The sequence below is a fragment of the Protomyctophum parallelum genome, assembly GCF_964188405.1.
Source record: "Protomyctophum parallelum genome assembly, chromosome: 9".
In the NCBI taxonomy this organism is placed as follows: domain Eukaryota; kingdom Metazoa; phylum Chordata; class Actinopteri; order Myctophiformes; family Myctophidae; genus Protomyctophum; species Protomyctophum parallelum.
In genome coordinates, this window is record NC_139706.1 from 12,087,325 (window position 1) to 12,107,276 (window position 19,952).

Consider the following 19,952-nt stretch of genomic DNA (forward strand, 5'->3'; position numbering starts at 1 on the left):
CTTAAGGGGCTGTAATTGGTGTAATTGAGCTGGGGTAATGTTCCTCAGAAATATTGTACTAAGTTCTATTGAATGCAAATTTTAATAAGCAAAATGACATAGACACCGTAAACGTATTTATTCATGCATCTTAGTGTTAATAAATTGATTTCGATAATCATTGTGCTAGGAATCGGCATCGGACCTAAAAATCGGGCACGAGTCTGGCTGTGCTCCTCTGCACCCCAACACACATACAGTACCGGTCCGTACAGCATCATAAGTCTGGCTGTGCTCCTCCGCACCCCACCACACATACACATCCTCCTTGTCTTATCTCAGCCTCCTAGATGACTGATGATGACTTATCCCTCTGTGTCCTTTGGTGAGAGAAGGCTCCAGAGTGGCACAATCATGAAACAATCTATTAAACTCAACTCGTCCCAATGTCCTCCTGTGGGCCCTAGCCTATTTTCCCCCTGCCACACTTATCTGACAACGTCAAATGGATTATCATTCATTGTGCTGAACCACATTTTACTTATTTTTTTATCGTTATCAAAATGTTCAGGAGCACTCACTGCCTGAATTTGGAGATACAACCCAATAGCAGTCTGCAGTCCCCATCCCCGACTTTGTATGGGCCTTTAACGTTTCTGAATAAAACGTTTTAGGGGTCAAAGCAGCAAAACTGCTGGAATAATTCTTCTTCTTTTCTTCTTCTTCTGCTCTAAAAGTATCGGGGTGACGGGGTCATAGAAACAGCTACAGTTTTTTTTGTTCATTGCCACGTGCTTGGCTACATTTTACTTTTTACATTTAATTGGAGGTCATTCATCAATGGTTTATTTTGGTCAGAGAGACAAAGAATTTGGCAGCCTCTGTAGACATTTTTAAAGCACAGCTCAAGACCCACTTCTACAACATTGCTTTTAATTGATATTTAATTTTTTGTTATTCATGTCCTCACTGTATTGCATTACTGCTTGTTTTTTAATGTCGTTGCCTTGCTTTTCTTTTTTATTCTCCATTGTTCTGTAAAGCACTTTGAGCTGCATTTCATGTCATGAAAGATGCTATACAAATAAAGTTTTATTATTATTATTATTATAATGGGTGTGCACATTAAATTGCCTGCCAAAAATGTCAGCCAAATATGGGATTGTGGAGCTGTTTCAGCCTAATGGAGATAATAGGCTGCAAAAAGCAAAAGAAGACTACTTTTACTTTCAATTATTTCCCAGTTGTGGATGTTCTTTATGGAGGCGGGTTCTTGTGGGTTAGACATTGCACTGCAGAGATGTCTTGGCATTACTTAGCTTTATACATTTCTGCATAACACTTTTGCTGCTCAAGCATACTCTTGCGTAACCAGACAACTATTCCACAATCTCAGAATGCTACAGTATATAGAGTCTGGAACTACACCTCCGAGTAAGGAAGCCATGGCATTTCCGTTCACATATTATTTTTCTCACATATTCCACATACAGTATTTGAAGTACAGTACTGTAAATATTTGCCTGCAGCATCGTAAAATCCCTTTAATGTTCAGCATAAATGGACATTAATTCCAAAAGCCCTAAATCACCACGTGAGACCTGCTAGTAAGTGTACAATACTCTATGTCCAGCTTTGAGGGTCTGTGGAAACGCAAACATTGAAGACAAAGGTGAGGATGCAAATTGTCATTGGCCAGAATGAGATGATGTACTGTACAGGCTGTATGATGACGTATGATGATAAGAGCGCCCCTCACTTCACACAGGTGTGATGTTTACATTATGAATTGATTGACACAAAGGATATATTTAACCCATTTAGACCTGAGGCCGATTCTAAAGCACAAACCACACCGATAGGGACAAACTCGCTTTAAGGTCAACCACACCAATGCAATTAACTCGTTGAGTTGCATTGCTGTGGTTGATGTTAAAACGGTTTGGGCAGGTGACAGGCTCCACGTCACACATGGCCATCCAGCACCTTGCATAGCGTCACTGTCGGACACAAATCTCCTTTCTCCATATTTCAACTATTGTTTTCTATCCTCTTACAGTCATCTCGCTGAAGCGTGGCGGTTTTAATTGGTTAAGCAGACTACCAGCCACATTCGTCACTCCATCCCTCATTAGCCAATGGTTTTCGAGGACAGCGACAAGCGACAAGCGGCAAGCTGCGGTGGCGGCTTCAGTGAGAGGCTGCCTAAATTGGGCTGGTTGGACAGCCCTTCTCTTGAAAAAAGATAGTCTCCCCGTCCTGCTGAAGTCAGTAATAGCTGTCATTTGGTTTTGTCACTCACTTCAGCACATGGTGGAGAGAAGCATATCTTTTCCCCATCACTGCAAGTTACTGCTTTCCTTATACAGCCTCTGCCTCCTTTGTTGTGTGTGGCTGTGGGGGAATAAAAACAAAAAGTAAGGCTTTCTCTCAGCTGTGATTGTGAAGCAGCAGTACGCTAACATGTCAGTTCCCATCGTTAGTTTTTTTCATCTGAGGCAAGCGTTAACCTGACTTTAGTGGGTGGGGGGCGGATAAGGCAGCACCTTGTTTGCGATGGAGGTGGCAGGCGGCACCGATCTCTGCCAAACAGCACTGCAGCCTGGTTCTGTCTCTGTGGCTCCTTGAATATGAGCGTGTCAATGCAGCCATTGCACACCGCTGCACATATCCCCCTCTGGCGCGGTTTCTCCCCGACTGAATCGATTTGGGCTCTGTTTATCTCATTAGCTTGTAGCGTGTAATCAATCACACAAGAGCATTTGACGCGGGCCTCCTACACCACCACGTAGGATAGAACTCGGCTTCCACCGCCTTCCCCGTCAGTGTTGTTATGTCTATAGATATCCAGCTTGGCATTGACGCTGATGCAGCAGAGAAGAATATCAACGCTCTGTCTCCTGGCATTCAGTCAAGTGACCCCATTTCAATCATGTTAAGTGATATAGTTTGTTTAGAGGCAAAAGATGTGTATGAACACGCTAACGCACAGACATTTATACGGCGCTAATGTATTATTACAGACTCACTCAACTGTAAGCATATTCTGAAGGCAAATAGATACCTCGCAGGCTCGCACATGCACAGACATAAAGGCACGGATACACATCCTTAAATGAGTGATGGAAGACATGGCTGACAGACATACAAACAATCAAATGCATGCACATGTGCCTTGTATACTGCACGCATTTACATCACTTGCAGGAACACAAAGGCCACGCAGCAAATGCATGCTAACACAGACGTAAGCACTCATGCATGTGCAAATGTGTACACACAGCTGACTAATCCCCTCATCTTCAAAACAAGGTCTACCTCCAATTCACCTCACTTCACCTCGCAGGAGACAAATTACATCCAGCTGTTTAATGCTCATAAACATCGTTTACACTATAGTGATGGGCTCTAATACCTTTATTTTATCTATTTTGAAAAGAAAATCTTATATCTATTATCTTTTATTTTATTTTATATATTTCTTTTTTATCCCACGATTTTGTAACCCATTTTTCACCCCTGTGTCAATCATCTAATGTGATCCTGGGCTCTACACACCCTCCACCAACCTAGTCCTGGGGGACTTGAACCAGTTCCTTTCCCTCCGGCTGGCCAGGGGGAGGCTATATATCTATTATCTAGGTATGTTCAAGCCCTCCATCTCCGCATCTTGCAAACCTGTTCACCTCATGTGTGGCACAGCTGCTGCTTGCAGTTCAATTGAATGTGTAAAGAAGCATTACCATGACAGCGGCGGGTTTGACGCACCGCTGTTTAAAAATCAATGTGTTCGACACAGTGTGAGTGTTACTCTTACAACAACAGTTGGGGGTGGGGGGTTGTGGGGCGGCCAGTACGTGCAGCCTGGCCATTGAGTGGACACACACACAGCGGGGAGGGAGGGGATAAGCAAAGGGGTCACTGTGTGGGCACAGTGGTCCAGTGGCGAGGTCACACAGTTAAGTTAGAAGTCAAATGTAGTCACTGCAACCTTGGCTAATGAGCATGAGAGTGCAAACTTGAGAGTAGGGGTGGCTGATATTGAAAAATATAATATGATATTTTTTCAAGCAGCATCACGCTACATGATATTATCATGATATTTTGTCATGCAGTTTTTAGGGTTATTGTTCAAGTTACTTAACAGTACAACCCGCACCTACAAGGTAGTAACAGAACAATGAATGAATGAATATCCATTCTCCGACTCCAACTGTGCAGCTCCTTATCCGCCACATCGTTTGCTTCATTTCCTTTATTTGCTACGGATTGCATTCCCACCTGCACCGAATCGGAATCAAGTGCGATTGGAAGCGAAGCGAAACCCCCGTTTTTTGGCGGAGTAGAATGCGGTTCTTTGATATGCATTAGGATTCGAATGAGCCTTCACACCTGCCAAAACGAAGCGCACTTTCGGACAATGTGCAGCAGGATTCGTTTCAATCGCAGTAAAGCTTTCTGGTGTGAAGGTCACCTAAAACATTACGGATGACAAAGATGTGACTAAAACTAAACTACATTTTACTCAAAGGACTATCACTAAAAACTAAATCTAAATCTAAATGCCAAAATCAACACAACGAGGGAGACGACCTCCAGCCATGCAACGCAGATGTATTGATTCAAATAACATTATCAATTAAAATAATTATACAGTACAAATTGTGTTCACTCTCAGAGTTGCGCCTGGATACATCGACACAGAATATTGAACCGTGTCATTGCTAATTACACAAAAGTGCTAGACATCAACACGCCCTGCCTGTGTATAACTCTATTGATCAAAGTTTTCAGTCACCGTGACTGATTTCAGTCAATTGTACAAGATTAAGAGTATTGGAATGGGTCAAACTATAGCAATAGTATACGTAAATGTTCAGAAGCAATTCCCATGAATTTAAAACATTGTGCTAAATAAGCGTTTAGGAAACACAGCATTAGTGTGTATAGACTCCTTTCAGTGCTGTTGTTTCACAAATCACAGATTGGGAATTGGCCAAACAAAAATGTAAAATATATATAACATATGATTCTTCACATGCATGCACGCACGCAGAGCACGCACGCAGCGCAGCACAGCGCACACACACACACACGCACACACACACACACACACACACACACACACACACACACACAGCACACACAGCACACACAGCACACAGTCACACACACACCTTTTCCTTTTCCTGGCCAGATAGGCATCTAGGGCTGGCATTCCAGCTTATCGACATCACACACGGCAAAATCCATTAACTCTAACAGTAAAGTGTAACCAAATGGACCCTTCCATTTGGTTACATTGAACAATCTCAGAGTTAATTGAACACCCAGGATTTCACTGTGTAGATTTTGGCCTTGGTGTGCTTCCCAAGCTAATCATAATGTTCAAAGGACTATACAAAACAAGATCTGAATGAAATGGCTGATGCTAGATCCATGCACTGTTATCTCTGTGATCGCCTTGTGCAACAGAAAAAGCCTTCCTTAAGATCTTACACAGTGAAATATCCCATAGATGCACCTGGAATTACAAATGTTTCCATGCATAACACCTAGACCTTATACACCTATACTCTGTTTCAGTACTGGTGGATGCATGTCCCTTAACTCTTTACACTGTTTACAGTATGTAATCCTGAGATAAATCTCAGTAGAATGCCTTCCATCCAACAAATTACTATGCAAATAGTGACGGGCAGTAATGGGCCTGTAATTCTTCACCAGGTGGCAACCTTATTGGAATTATGGAACGGGAGTTAATTGGGGCTTGATCTCAGGCTTGGCAATTATATGGATATTATATTGATATCGAGATATGAGACTACAAATTGTCTGGGATGTGATATAGCAGTTGTATTTTGTATAGAGGGACATGGCTGACAGGAAATGGGGGTGTGACATGCAGTAAAGGCCGTCGGGATCGGGAGTCGAACCCACGTCACACTGCCAGACTCGGACTTCCGGCCAAGGTGCCTGGACCGCTGAGCAAAAAGAAAAGTCAAACATAGCACACATAGTCCATCTACAAGCTCACAACGTGAGAAGGGAGATTTAGTACATTGTTTTATTTCATCACAATACAATATTAATGTTACAATATCGTATGTATTTGCTAAATAATACTGTGATATTTCTTTTTCCCCCCCAGATTAATGATTCCCAGTTTATGATAGTGAAAGCATATGCCATTGCAAGCCTTTCTGCCCCAATTATTCCGACAGTATGTACGCGGTATGCATTTCCACTCTGCATCATATCTGCAGGCAGATGGTATGGAGTGCCTCAGTGGCTTTAGCCTGAAGGCCGTCATCTTGTTGCCTGCGGCATTGCACATGTACGTTTAATGCCATCATTAGCCTCCCGTATACGGCTGGGTAACATACAGCAGGTATTGGAAATGTTTGCTTAGTAATAGTCTCTATTTAATGTAATTATTTTTTAAAGACATACGGTACATTTCTGCCTCATTAAACGGAAAGTTGAGGAAATAAATGAATCGGATAACTAAAAGGGGGTGACATGCAACGCAGGTCATGAGTGCAACACAGTTTTCTGCCCTACGAAGGGAGGGACTTTCGCCCTATAGTTTTAGACTGCGACGGAGGGGCGCCGTCTCAAGCGAACTTGAGCCACGAGACGAGAGACACCACCAAGCGAGCTAAACACTTTGGCGAGAGAGTTGCCGTGTCGAAAGTTCCAAAGTTCACTTGACTGACCTAATCACAAGCCGCGGCGCTACTTCCAGCCCCTCCATTCGTGGGGCAGAAAACGGGTTTGTGTCATGAGTTGGATTCAGATTTTGTGACTCTTAACTTTTCCAGTCCGGAGGTAATTTACTGTAACAAGCCGGTTTCAATGACATGTCATCTGCATTACAAATTTAACCTTTTCTTCCACAGTATTGACAAGAACAAGCACAAGAAATCAGTCGGTCTACTAGGCCTACAATAACACACAGTGACATTAGAATTTAGAACCCATTTATGATATAATTACTCATTTTATCAACATTAACTGGAGGATGTTTACCCTTATGTCGACATTTAACATTTTTCTCACTTTCTTAGAGAGGCTTAGGAAATTAATGCCAGTGCCAGACAGGTCAGGTTGGCAGCTCTCTCCACTCTTTTATAACTATTAATTAAAGCCTAGGGCAAAGGACGATAGATAAATGCACGCTGTAGTCCTTCCAACAGGTCACCCTATTCTTTATTACTTTTGACATTAAATCAATGTTGGATTTTTCATAGTCGGTCAGAGCTTGTCATCCTTACGCAGATCACATCACAACCACCCCGGGTTAGGGGGGAGAACGTTTTTTAACCACTTTTAACCACCCTATATTATATTATTTGTACTACGACGCATTGCTAGCTTGTATATCTGACATTTTTACTTTTTTACTAAATATATATAGTGGAGAGAGAGAGAGAGAGAGAGGATTTGAAATATCAAATCAGAAAGGAAAGGAAGCACTTTTTCGTGTCATTTTAGATTTTTGTTTTGGATATTGTATACATTTCCAACTGTAAATTAGTTTTTCTTCATACTGCCAGTAAAAAGAATCCTGGTGTAGAACCACTCCACTTTGCCCCCACTTTCGTTACCCTTATTAAATGCCAAAAATGCCAAAAGAAATATATTGAAAAGACACTAGAAAGAAGATTAAAATGAAAAGATATAACTTAATTGCTTGATTGGAACAATATTGACTTGACTGCACATCTGTCACTTTCATTCATTTCATTTTTGTCAACTCTATCATTGTGCTTTTTGTAGACTACACATTTCTGTAATCGCTCTTACTGTGATTGCACGGTTATTCAGTGAGCTAAATGTCCCATTACGGACACTAATGCCTTGCACTTCCACTTGAACTTTAGCGGATCAAGTTGTACATGTGTCACTGACAAAAGAGTGTACAGCCCATTACAAAACCACTGGGTATAATTGTAATTCATTTGACCGGGTGGTATTTTTCTCTGAGAGGTTATGAGCTTAATATCCAAATAATGTTCATGGGGTGTTCTTTTTTCTCACTATGGGAGTAGATGGCAGGGTGTAAAGTACCTACAGCGAGTACATATACTTAAGTTCTGTACTTATGTACAATTTTGAGGTATTTCCAATACTTTTACTTCTACTATATCTCGGGTCCAAAAAAATTACTTTTACTCCACTATTACATTTGAAAACTTTTGTTACTATAGTTACTTTGTAGATTCACTTCAGTGCTACTGTACATACACTGTACATTTCGTCCATTTGAAAATAGCCGATCTACAAGCTCACAATGCTTGTAGATTGTAGATCTGCTATTTTCAAAATATTTTTATACATTTGAAAACTTGAAATGATTCTGCACAATGAGTACTTTCTACTTTTGGTAGTTTAAGTACATTTTTAAGCCAATACTTTTGTACTTTTACTCAAGTAAATGTTGAATTCCGGGCTATTTTTATGTTGCAGTATTACTTTTACTTAAGTAAAGATAATTGGGTACTTTTTCCACCACTGGAATAGATGGACACTCAGTAGGCTACTCATTAAAGCCTGGGGGATTTTATGACAAAGCCCCCAGAATTTCCTCTAGAGCGAAATTGAGAGTGTTTGTGCCAGCACCAAACCGGGGCTTATTGTTGTGGAATGCAGTTGACATGTCTGATGCTTACTCACCCCTTTTGCAACCAGATCTTATTTTAATGATGTTGAGGATACAAGAAACAATTTCCTGGGCTTTTATGTGTGCAATATAGTGTTTTTCTTTTATATTTTATTCATGACAGGAGAATGAGACTAGCGGGACACTGCCAAAGGCATCAAGAACTGCCAGCCAGCAAACTGGTGCTATGGGAAACAACACACGGGCATCGATCACGAACATACGTGGATGTACTCAAGAGCGATGCAGGAGCAACAAACTGGCCAGATGTATGGAGAACCGGGATGACTGGAAACGACGATGGAGGGCTCGTCTGAGGACGACCTAGAGAAACGCCATGTTCATGACCAAAATTTGTCATGAAAATGTGATCTCCAAAACTATGGGATGCACTTCCCATTACAATCAGAACTGCAGCCTCACTCCCAATCTTCCACCGTAGTCTGAAAACCCACCTCTTCAGACTCCATCATTGCCCGATTAAGAGCGTCTGCTAAAATTGTAATTGAACTTCCTTCATGGACTACAAGTCATACCTCCACACAGCCTCCCCCCCCTCTCCACAAGGAGGAGCAGTGCAGCAAAGCATTATGGTCATTGTAGGAATTCAACAATCCAGTCAAACACACAGACTTGGGTACCCATTTATTTGTTTCATCGCTTTTGACTTAACTTTTTCATACTGTACGACGTACGTACTGTATGACTTCTCTCTCCCAACTGGATTACATTATTATCTCGACCCGAAACGGTCTTTTCTGTTTACTAAAGAGCTGGAGAGATCATGGGGAGAACCCCGATATACTGAACAAAAACTCCCCATAGGAATGATTTTGCTGTCCTGCCAGCACGTCCTCGACATATTGAGAGCTCGTAGGTCTGCTATTTTCGTCACAGGATACCTTTGTACTCCAGAGGATAAATGTAAGCATGCAAACGTTCTGGAGAAAAATTGTACTTGTCTGAATTGCCCTTTTGAGGTCGATCTGAAAGCACTTCCTCGATCTGTCATTGTGTGAAATGATCATCTGGTCTTTTCCATCCATCCCAACCAATCCTGTTCAGTTATTTCAGTACAGTGCTCTGCAGTACCTATACAGTACAGCCCCCCCTCCCCCCCATTCTGCCTTCCCCATCGAGCAGAACACTGTGTTGACCATCTTGATTAATAACCTCATTTTTTCCATGAAGGAAAGATAGGGGCAATAGAAGCACTGTTCGGTCCGATTATGTAATAGCAACGCTTGACGGAAAGTTGTCGCGGGGAAAGGAGAGGGGATTTTTTTTCCACCCTGTGCTTGCTTGGCCACTGTGTGACAGGAGACAAGGTAAATCTCAAGTGCTAGGTCAGGGACTTTGCTCATTGTTTTCATCATGCCTGCATGCTATTCTCAACTGTTTCTCAACTATTATGCATGTCTTTCTAGGCATGCTTTAAAGGCAGCTTTGTGTGTGTGTGTGTGTGTGTGTGTGTGTGTGTGTGTGTGTGTGTGTGTGTGTGTGTGTGTGTGTGTGTGTGTGTGTGTGTGTGTGTGTGTGTGTGTGTGTGTGTGTGTGTGTGTGTGTGTGTGTGTGTGTGTGTGTGTGTGTGTGTGTGTGTGTGTGTGTGCGTGCGTGCGTGCGTGCGTGCGTGCGTGCGCGCGTGTGTGTGTGTGTGTGTGCATATTCTACAGTATACACCACAATATGCACTTACACTTGTATGCCTGCCTGCATAGAAGTGTGTCTGCCATCATGCCATGTTTCTTAATCTCCAACAGACAGGCGACAGGCTTCATAGATCGTGAAACCATGTTGCCAGCTGTCAATCCACTGCAATATACGAAAGCTTCGTTATTGGCACAGAGACATTCTTCAATTGCCAAAAGCATCACTGCAAAAACACCAAGAACGTGCACTGCACTATAAACAGAAACACGCAAACCACATGTAAGTACATTCAAGCAGTAAAGCAAGCATGTAACAACCATAATCTGTTTATTATAGCAAAGCAGAGTGGTGGGCGGTCCAGTCCTATTTAGTAGTTGAATAGCTGACAGTGTATATGAGGAAGGTTGTTCTGGCATCCAATTTGGGAGAGAGAGGGGGGAGGGCGCTTGTGATCGTGGAGGAACCATTACTACGCCATCAGGAGAAACATGTATTAATAACTTGGCCACACCTGCTGTCCCTAATTCCCTAATTACACAGTGACCCTGTCCCCATGACCAGCCTATGAACAACCATATCATCAGCATAATACTAGAATTATCCAGAAGAAGGCAATTCAAATGGCTAAAAAGCATATGGTGATACCGGTTTGACTCAATCAGCAATCAGCATCACTGATCATAGTGATAAATAAGCTTCAAGAGCTGGTGGCACATCCGTTATCATCACATAAAATAGTGTAGTGAAAGGTTTTGCTAAAAGGCTCAATCTTCTGATAATCATTGCAATAGGGTGTTTGTTCAGTAACATGGGTCCACATCTCTCCAGCTCTTTAGTAAACAGAAAATACATTTTCAAGTTCAAATACCTTTATTTTTTTTCAATCAGGAGAGAGAACCCTACAACGATCTTTATCGGGTTCAATTTCATAGTGTTCCAGTTTCAATTTCATCACTTCAGTTTGTCCTGTATCCTGTACTCTATCGTGATTGGCTAATTTGTAGTCTTGACCTGAAACTCAATTTTCTGTTTAATAAAGAACTGGAGAGACGGGGAGACCCCTGTTATTGAACGAACACTTAGCTGCGGTGTGAATATTGCTTTTTAAAACTTAAATTCCACCTTGTTCATAAAATGACAGGCAGAGGCAGCAAAAAAAATGATATTCTATCCCTATTGGTAGGAAATTAGGAAAAAGAAAAAATATATATATTGGCTGTTGCCGGGGCAATGGCTGGCTGCCACAATAAAAAAACAAAAAATAATAAAAAAATATAAAACAGTTGCCCGTCTAACCTGGACTGCTAGCTCAGCTCCGTAGAGAAGCAAAGAACTCCAAGTGAGGGTCAGCCAAGTTGCTTGCTGTATGAGAACGGGATAAGTTCAAGTTTAAGTTACTGCACAGTCATAGAGGCAGAAAGTATCCTCTGACAGCCAAGGGTTATATTTGTCACCCTGGCTGAAACTATTCTAGCTAGGAAGCACATGCTGTAGAGAAGGAACATCCTCTCCTGCCATGCAGGCCTTACAGTAATAAGGAATCAACAATATGCTAATTCATCTGAGGTTGCTGCAGGTTCCTCTAGGCCAGTGGTTTTCAACCATGTGGTCCAGGGACAACCAGTGGTCCTTGAGGGGGTTCCAACTTCCAGGTGGTCCCCAGCTGAATGACGGAAGAATTGGTAACCAAATAAAATGTACCCTTTAAAGATGGGGTGAAATGGCTATTTGGAGCATTTTATTTTGTAGTTTCCTTCGTATATATTAATAGAGACGGCACCAGCAGGAAACCCCTAGGTGAAATGGACACAGTGGCCGAATTTGGTATTGCAGCTCGAGCCAGCGCTGGGCCGTTGACTATCATTGCGCACGTTCATGTTATTGGGCCCATGACACATGGACGAGTGCAAATGGCACAATGATAGTCATGTTATTGGGGCAATCCATCCCAGAATGCACTCTGTTCCTACCCGGAAGGAGGAGTGAAATCGCCTCATGTACGTACTTTTGAGCAACTTAATGCAAGTGGATGGGAGGAGAAATCCGGTGACGTCTCTATTAATATATAAGGTATAGTTTCACGCTCAAACGGAATAATGTGCGTTTTTTAACCAATCAGAACGTCACATATCCCTCCTGGCAATGGGACGTTGCTCTGCTACGTGTGCGATGCGTGCACGGCTGCACGCACATGCAGCTTGTTTGTAAACAAAGTCAGAGAGAGACAGGCAAAGCTCATGGCTTAATTCTAACCTATAATGTTTTCAGATATTTTAGCATGATGATTAAGTTTAAAACGAGTAATACACTGTCTGGGTGTCATCTTGAATGGGATTAAAAACGGAGTATTCTGTAATCAAAACCACCTGTGTTTGGTGGATGTCGCAGCAATGGGAATAAAACAGGTGAATTTAATCAATATTCATTAATGAGCCTCGACACGTCATCACGCAGGACTTTTTCATTCAAAGGAAGTAATTCAAATTCGATTTTATTGACGTTTGATATAAAAATACACACAAATGAATATTTTCCCTTATTTCTTTGCATCCAGGTTATGATGACCACGGATATGGTCTAAAAGTGTGAAAAACATATTTTTTATTTCAGTAGGTCTTTAACTCTTGAGAGCGTGAAATGAAACCAAATGGACGGGTGCATTTGGTTTCATTTTACGCTCTCAAGAGTTAAATTATTGTTATACATCTGCATTACTTAATTTACAATAAGTCTACACAATTAGAGAATGTAGAAGAATTGTTATTTTGATGAACGTTTGGCTGTTATTTCTCCTATGGTACCCACATCAATACAGCATGGAATTGTGGACAAACTCTTATCCAACACCAACAACATATAATTGTTTGGCTCTGGTCCGTTGCACAAATGCCAAATAAATTGTGGACCTTGATATGAAATGGGTACTCCGTTCTACACTAGCACCAGTGTAGATGAGAGTACATACCGGTTAGGGCAGGGTGTAATGATATGGTAACTGCATCAAAAAATCGATTTTAATTTCAAGAATCGAAGTATATCGAAATGAAAACGGTGTATCGTATCGTTTTGCAATGCAAATAATCCGTATTGAATCGTTTTGCTATGCAAATAATCGATTATATTAATACTACATTTTTGTGTGTGGTGTTTGGCAATTTTTAGAAGAAAAAATAAAAAGGGGTTTAATTACTTAGTTTAAAATAGTTACTGTATCGATTTCAAATCATTGAATCGTATCGGATCGTCATAATGAACCAATATGGTCCATGTATCATATCGTCAACCATGTATCGTGATACGTATCGTATCGCTGTTTAAATGTATCGTCACACCCCTAACACCGGTAGATAGTGAGACAAGGTCAAGGTCACACTGTCTGTGGTCACCCCATCCACCCACACTACTTCTATAATCATTACATAATTTGAAAACAATATCCCTCTTTAAAAAGGAATCATTATTCTACTAATTCTGGGGCTTACTGGTTCGTCTAGGAGGCTGATATTGATTTTCCTCATTCAACCACTGTCCTCGGAGGGGAACAAGGGCTGTTAGAGAGGCTGGAGAAGAGTCTCAGCCAACATCAGCCTGCGGTAGCGCACAGTTAATTCCTGTGTGTCTGCAGGACATTAATGAGCCAGCATGGTGGTTGTCTTAATGGGCAGCCAGACAGAATTGAAGTGCCCCATGGAGTATAATTTCTAAGGCTAAGGCTACAGCATGCAATACCACTGAAGGGCCCAACAGATTGTTCTTCCCCGTAATTTGGCCATGACTTTGCTTCGGATATGTTTATTAAGAAAGGAGCCACATGTGCCCAGGTTACGGGTTTAAGAACATTTGTCGTGTGGGCTCTTAATTCAAACTGTACCGCAGCTGATGTCTTAGTTTGGTGTGAGTGGGGACATCTAAATTAAAAAATTGTAGGGGCTAGAACAAAACATACACCTATACTGCTTAGGAAACCTATCCTGATTGATTGAATACTTTATTAACATTCCAATATGAAGGAGTGTCTAAAACTGTTGTTTTTGAGTGATGCAACCACTCCCTTACGGAGCTATGTGTCAACCACTCCCTTACGGAGCTATGTGTGTGGGTGGCTGGCTGGCTGGCTGGCTGGCTCGGTGGGTGCGTCTGAGCACGAAAACAGCATGGTTGTTTTTCACCACCTGTGCGCAACCTAACACACACACACACACACACACACACGCACATATTAACTGTATATATGGTGATTTCGGGTGTACCAGTACAGTACAGTGACAGTATAGTACAGTACAGTAGAGGGTACAGTAGAGGGGTTTCTGACACGGGGTGGGCTGTGGAATCGGGCCGGCACCCTGGGTGCGTTCCTGTGGGTCTGGAACTCCCCCCCCCTCCCCCCCCCCCACACACACACACACCCACACAGAGTTGCAACACTTTTTTTTTTTGGTTTTATCTCTAGACCCATACATACTGAATTTAGATGCCTCCAGATCCGGATATGCCGAGACTGTCTAGAGTTTACATTGCTTTCACTTTGTCCCCCAACATTTTACAGTAATTACAAAAGTGTCGAATAAGTTGATATTTCCTCAGTGCCGACAAAAAACAAATACTATATGAGTAATGTTCATGCCAAGTCACTGTGCCAAGGCAGTAGAATAAATAAATGCTACTTTGATGTTTGAGAGGCACTTCATCATCTGTTTGACATACTGCTTTTTAAGTAATCTAATCTAATCTAATCCAGTGGTTTTCAACCAGTGGTCCGGGGACCGCCAGTGGTGCTTGAGGGGGTTCCCAGTGGTCCCCAGCTAAATGATGGAGAGTTGGTAAACCTCTTATTAGATACTTTAATAGAAGTAAAATTAAACTAAATTGACCCCAATGTGTCCTTTCATGTTACGCTCTCAAGAGTAAAATTATTGTTAAACGTCTGCATTACTTAATTTACAAGAAGTCTACACAACTAGAGAATGTAGAAGAATTGTTATTGTGATTGTTATTCTCTCCTAATGGTACCAACATTAATACAGCATGGAATTGTGGACAAAAGCCTATCCAACGACACCAAAGTCTTTGGTATGAGAGGCTAAATCTCGGTGAATGGTGGTTCATGGCTCAAATGCTGAATAAATAATGGACCTTGATGTGGAAATGGTTGAAAACCCCTGATCTATTCTAATCAAGAGCCTGTGAAAGAAATAAAGGGATGGATTTTAAATGGGCTTTTCTTCTTTTAATGGATTTAATGTTTGATTTCTTTCTTTATTTATTAACAGTTTGCAGAATTTCAGTACATTTCAAGCACAACTCAATACAAAAACTGTTAACTGTGTGTGGACAACACCATAAAGCATTACACTTGTTTACAATAGGGCCCACCATTTTCAATTCATCAAATAGAGACGGACGAATATACACTTGTATATAGCCAAAAACAGGAAATCATCATAGGAGGTAAAAAGGGGAAAAAAATAACATATACAGTGAGGGGGGAAAAGGGGTGGGTGGGGGAATCAGATTTTACGGGGGCCAGTTTCGAATTTCAGCCGTCCGTAGGTGCCCTTTGAGAGCAGTTTTGAAGGCGTCAAGGGATTTGCATGTCTTAATGACTGTTGGTAGGGCGTTCCACATTTTGGTGGCATAGGAGCGAAATTAATTTAGTCCCTTGTTTGTCCCGAATCTGGGTTGCACATGGATTGTTGAACTCCCTCTGGTGTTGTGGGTGTGACTTTGTTGACATTAAGGAAGTATTTAGACAGGTACATGGGTATCTTGGTGGTGTAGCGAATCTTGTGGACCAGACCCATTGCAAGATGCTGTACTGTCAAAGTGGGCAGGGGTGAGGTGGGTTCGGGGAGTGAGGCCAAGTAGTAGCCTGAGCAGTTTGTTTTGGGAAGTCTGGAGCCTTGTTTTAGGGCCTTAGAGGTGCTGTACCAAGAGATGCATGCATAGTAGAAGAAACCTTGTACGAGGGCTCATGTTAGGGTCTTCAAGGTGTTTTTGTTGACCAGTGAGGAGATCCTGTATAGGAATCTTGTTCTTTGGTTGACTTTTTTGATTACGTTGGTGGCCATTTTATCACGGCAAGATTTTCCTCCAGGATGGAACCTAGGTAGGTAATTTCATATTTTCATGTGATAATATTGTCACCCACTGTATGTAATGTAGATCTACATTACATACTCAAGTGAAAAAAGGGCACCTTGTGCAGCGCGTGGAACCGGCCGGTTGCTTTAATAGTGTGAGATTTATAGATTTTGGGGCATAAATAATATATTAGAAGCTTGTTCTATCAATAATTGAAAAATGTCACCATGGTCCACATACCAAATACACACATACATACATACAGTACATACATACATACAGTACATACATACATACATACATACATACATACATACATACATACATACATACATACATACATACATACATACATACATACATACATACATACTGTCCCCTTTCTGTTCATTTATCTGTAAAATAAATAAATAGTATCCAGGCCTTGCTGTGAACTTTTACTCCTGTATGGTTTTAGGTTGTTTTATTAATGTCCTTTTTTATATCCATTTTACCATTGGGTTTTAGAGTATGGTTTAGGTATGCGGTCTAGCTTAAACTTGGACTCAGGGGGGTGGACGCCTCTGCCTTGCATAGTCCCCAGTGAATAGGCAGTTTGCCCTTCACTGGTAACCCTATTTTGGACTCATTTTAAATATATGAAGGTAGGCAGGGATTTTTACAAAAAAGCCTCCCCTTTTAAAATACATACACACATACATACCTACATACATACATTTCAGAAGTTTTAGCAGTTTTTAAGGACCCACTTTTAGGCCAGTGCACCAGAGCAAACTCTTGCCTTTTTTTAAACCCTACCCATTTTAACCAAATACATAGATACATACTGTACATACATAAAAGGGCACATTGCTGTCCAGAGGGCAAGGGCAGGTGGTGCTCTAGCACCCCCTAGTGTCTATCTGTGCACGCCACTGTATGCTGGTTTCTGGATGAAGTGATCAGGATTCATCTTCATCTTTGAGCCCAGCAGGTCCACATACTGTACCGTTACTCCAACCTGACTACAAATGAACTAAAGAAGTAGGCCTGCCTCAGCATTAAGCAACTAGCTTCAATAAAACATTTCCGAGTACTGTTTTCTACGCTTCTTGTCCCAGAGAGCAAAGTTAGTCCTGCTTTTCCCTGCTGTATATGCACTTTATGCAGGTAATACTTGGTGTGTACACAGACTATGGCTAATGGCTAATATACAAGGCATGGAGATTTACCTGGGTAGGAGAGACCCCATTAATCACATCGTCACTCACAGCCAGGTCTCTCTACAGAACATAGTTGTGGTGTTGCTGTATCAGTAGTGCATGGAAAGGATAGTGGAAGGCAACTGGGTTATTGCTTTTTTTTTTGCCATACAAGAGATAAAATTCAGCGCAGCGATAGTTCATTGAGACACGGAAGGCAGAAGGTTTATTATGTAATATCCCTTTCATTCTCTATCAGTAATTCATTCTGTTCCTTTAAATCAGCAGTCTGCTCTCTGGGCGTGTCTTTTCCGGGTTTTCAGACAGCTGGTGGATGGAAATGAAGCACCACGCGGCTGACTGCGGCAAGGGCAAGCGTTTTGGGGAATCTGGCCGTCGCGGCATTCAGCCGCGTGGGTGGAGCTTCTTTTCCATCCACCGGCTGTCTAAAAACCCGGAAAAGACGCCGTCAGTTAGCTTCCTTTGGCCACGCTTGTCTGCTCAAGTGTGGAAATGGTGATTGACTGCCAGCTAACTCACTCACGCCCACATTCAATCAGGTGTTCTTTTAAGCAGTCACTACACTGTCCTCATGCTAGCTGACGTCAGACGTCAGATGTCAGATGTCAGTGTTAAAAATTCCTCCACCTCCCCGGCCCCCTCCCTGTGGCAATATTTCTGTAATGGGTGATTCTGTGATTATAAACGTGATTTATGGATTGTACTATATGTGGTATCTAGTTATGTTATGGGTATCTGATTATAATGTGTTTTATGGATTGTATTATGATCATGTGATAATATGTTCAGTATCTATGTGGTATATGGATGCATTGATAGTTATGTTGTTGATGTTATGTCTTTATGTTATGCTCTAGCTGCTCTGGGGTTTGTTGTTGATATCAGAGCTGTGTCTCGGTGCACAGATAATCTGAGATATCAAATGTGATATCAGATGATATGATATCAGAAGAGCAGAGTCACACCGCCATACTAAATGCCAAACATTTTCCTGTCCTGTCCTAATGTGTGAGTGTGTGTGTGTGTGTGTGTGTGTGTGTGTGTGTGTGTGTGTATGTGTGTGTGTGTGTGTGTGTGTGTGTGTGTGCGCGTGTGCGATTATTATGTGTTGAATGTTTTGAATGTCTGTATGTCGAATGTAAGGGTGTGTGGCATTGGCGGAGCTTGAACTTGACGCCTGGGGGTGCGACTGCTTGGCGAACGACACCCGTGCGCAGTTGCGCACGCGAACACGCGATTTTTTTTACCTTTATTTTATTATTTTAGCGTTTTTACAATGCCCTAACCCCTAAGAATTAGTTATTTAGGTAGTACAGCAGCTCACACACATACACACATGCACTACAGCCGTACAGCGAGTCATCATATCATGATAAGAGAGATGATTACAAACTACAGTCAGAAGCCAAAAAATATATATATATATATATTTATTTATTTATTTTTTATTTTTTGCCAGGGGGTGCAGTGCCCCCCCTGCACCCCTCCAAGCTCCGCCCATGGTGTGTGGTTGCCTACTGCCCTACTCCATGATCACTTCATGCAAGCACATATATACTTTGCCCCATACAGTACAGTACAGTACAGTACAGGAGAAGGTCATGTTGTACACTACTATTCTCCTTCGAGTTCGAACAATGCATGCACCAACATCAAACACATGAATTTCACCCAGTGCGCACCAGGAGAGTTGCAAAAACAATGCGTCGAAATTGAACTCCTTAAAAGCGACCCACATACTGGCAGCGTCTTTTCAACGCTCGGCAACCCTGTTTTCACAACATTTTGTGCTCAGTCTTGGTTAATCCCTCCTTCTTTCATGTCAGAGTGCATACTGCACACACTCACAGTCATACGGTACTGTAGCTACTGTAGAATTACAGGAATTCTATGCTTATAATTCGAGATGACAATGTGCAGCCTGCATTTTCACGTGCTACATTTTACACCGGAAGATACTTTTACAAAAATGTTGAATTTGCTTGCTCTATGTTGTGTCTGTTCTATTCTATACCCATCTGTTTCTTGTCTCTTTTATAATCTGTTCTGTGTTATTCTATTTCTAACCTAAGGGTTATGGTTGCGTCCTCTGGAGCAGAGCTGTGGTCACACGGGTTATGTTTTCACGCCATCAGCGTTTTGCGTCTACTGTATGTCTTATAGGCTAACCTAGGGGCTACCGTGACACAGAAAGAAATGACAGGCCTTTCTCCTCCATAGATAATATCTGGCAGCTATTTGCTGACATTGCCGGACTAAGCACAAGCTATATATACATTATATATATATACTGTATACTGTATACACTAGTATATGCAGGCTCAGAGAATGCAGCAATATAAGAATCCTGCTCAACACCCATGTGACAAACAGCT

At 41.8% G+C, this 19,952-nt stretch overlaps 1 protein-coding gene across 4 annotated transcripts in view; it reads right to left on the bottom strand.

Annotated features, from left to right (window-relative positions):
• The window catches only part of b3gat1a (beta-1,3-glucuronyltransferase 1 (glucuronosyltransferase P) a), a 107,924-nt gene that overhangs the window by 84,720 nt on the left and 3,252 nt on the right, over positions 1 to 19,952 (bottom strand). For 3 of the 4 annotated variants that reach the window (XM_083772831.1, XM_083772829.1, XM_083772832.1), the window contains exon 2: positions 2,282 to 2,373. The exons of the other annotated variant lie outside the window; for it this stretch is intronic. The gene's annotated coding sequence lies outside the window, so the exon portion shown is untranslated. The remainder of the gene's footprint in view (positions 1 to 2,281; positions 2,374 to 19,952) is intronic. 4 annotated transcript variants of the gene reach the window in all.